The sequence below is a fragment of the Gracilinanus agilis genome, chromosome 3 (genome assembly GCF_016433145.1).
Source record: "Gracilinanus agilis isolate LMUSP501 chromosome 3, AgileGrace, whole genome shotgun sequence".
Lineage (NCBI taxonomy): Eukaryota > Metazoa > Chordata > Mammalia > Didelphimorphia > Didelphidae > Gracilinanus > Gracilinanus agilis.
In genome coordinates this window covers 632,498,148-632,500,103 of record NC_058132.1, presented here as the reverse complement: position 1 = coordinate 632,500,103, position 1,956 = coordinate 632,498,148, and the positions used below count along the sequence as shown (strand labels likewise).

At 32.4% G+C, this 1,956-nt stretch overlaps 1 non-coding gene across 1 annotated transcript; it reads right to left on the bottom strand.

Moving 5' to 3' along the window:
- Positions 1–835: 835 nt before the first annotated feature.
- Positions 836–942, bottom strand: LOC123243345. Its single transcript, XR_006505892.1, has one exon. It is a non-coding gene; the product is annotated as a U6 spliceosomal RNA (small nuclear RNA).
- Between the last annotated feature and the right edge of the window lie 1,014 nt (positions 943–1,956).

Below are 1,956 nucleotides of genomic sequence, written 5' to 3'. Positions count from 1 at the left end.
AAAAAAAAACATTTCTGCTCTCAAAGAACTTATAGTAGGAGAAAAGATGTAAATTAATTTTTGTAGAAACATTATTTGTGTAAAGAAAAACAACAATGAACTATCATTTATTTAAATAGTAAAAATTATAAAACAACTTGTGAAGGAGCATCACTAAAATCGTAGAGGGATCCTTTTGTAGTATCTGAAAAGCAAAGATTTTAAGCTGGAAGAAACATCAGAAGCCCTCATGTCTAATTCTCTATTTCTATCTACAGAAGAGGACTATGAATGAATTCTGCAGGATCACAAAAGTACTAAGTGTCCAAGGAGACATTTGAATCCATATTCTGCAAATCTAACTCCCTAGGTGGCATTTGTATCACTTATATAAAAATTGATATAATCTATTTGTTTGTTTTAGCATGACAGAATGTGACTTGGTAAAGAGAGTGCTGAACCTAGAATCAGAGAACCTGGTTTTACATACTGTCTCTCAGTGTGATCTTAGGTGAGTAACCAAACTGAACCTTTGACTCAACCTTTGTATTCTTACCTATAAAATTAGAGTATTGGATTAGATAAATTCTAAGTATTTTTTTCCAGTTCTAAAGCTATGATTCTTTGATTTTTAGACATTCAGAATGTGATGTTTAACCTCTCTCTGACCTGGTTTGCTCATTTTTGAAATGAGGATAATAAGAATATGACTTCAGAGGGTGATCTGATATATATAATATATATGCATACATATTTGTGTATGCAATGCTTTTCAAGCCTTACTATCACATATATGTATACATATATATGTATGTGTGTCATAGCTACTATAAAATGTCTATATTTTTTTAATTTAAAAAATATGGAATGCTTCAAGAATTTGTGTGTCATCCTTGTTGAGGGGCTGTGTTAGTCTTCTCTGTATCATTCCAATTTTAGTATATGTGCTGCTGAAGCAAGCACTATGATGTCGATATTATGTACACTAATAATATATATGTAATCTATTCCCAAGTCTTTTCCTTTCTCTCTTCACATATCTTATTACTCAACTGCTACCCTTTTGTACTTCAACCCTGAGCTATTGTAATAGCCTTTTTGTTGGTTTCCCCACTTCAGTCCATTCTCCAAATAGCTGCCTGAGAGATTTTATTAAATAACAGGTATGAACATCACAACTCTAACCCCACTGTACACTCCAATCTCTATCATTCCTGTACAATAAAATGAAGGCTATTTCTTTTATTACCAGGATCAAATATAAAATCTTCTGGCATTTAAAGCCCTTTATAACCATTTCTCTAGCTTTTTATACTTTATTCCCTTCCATTTATCTTAAGATCCCACAAAGTTGTCCTTCTTGCTATTTTTTTTTCACAAGAGACTTCATTTTCTGTCTTCATGATTTTTCCCCTTTCTTCCTTTATTTGGCAATGAGGCTATAGCAGAGATTAGTGCCTAATGATGTTGAACTTTTTAGCCATCTTTGCTGATTAATGCATAACTTCAAGCTGTTTCTTTCTGTTTCTTATATTTCCCAGACAGTGAATTTTCTGAATTTTCATACTTCTGTTTGAAATAATCCTTAATTTTTAAAAACTTAATTAATTTAGAATATTCTTCCATGGTTACATGATTCATATTCTTTCTCTCTCCTCCTCTCTACCCAATCCTGGAGCTGATGAGCAATTCCATTGGGTTTCACATGTATCATTGTTCAAAACCTTTTTCCATGTTATTAATATTTGCAATAGAGTGACCAACTAAAGTCAACTTCCCCAATCATACCATATGATAAACATATGATATGATATGAACCATATGATAAATCATATGTTTTTCTTCTGTAATTCTACTCCCATAGTTCCTTCTCCGGATATGGATAGTGTTCTTTCTCCTAGTTCCTCTAGATTGTCCTGGGTCATTGCATTGCTGCTAGTAGAGAAGTCCATTAAGTTCAATTGTGCCACAGTATAT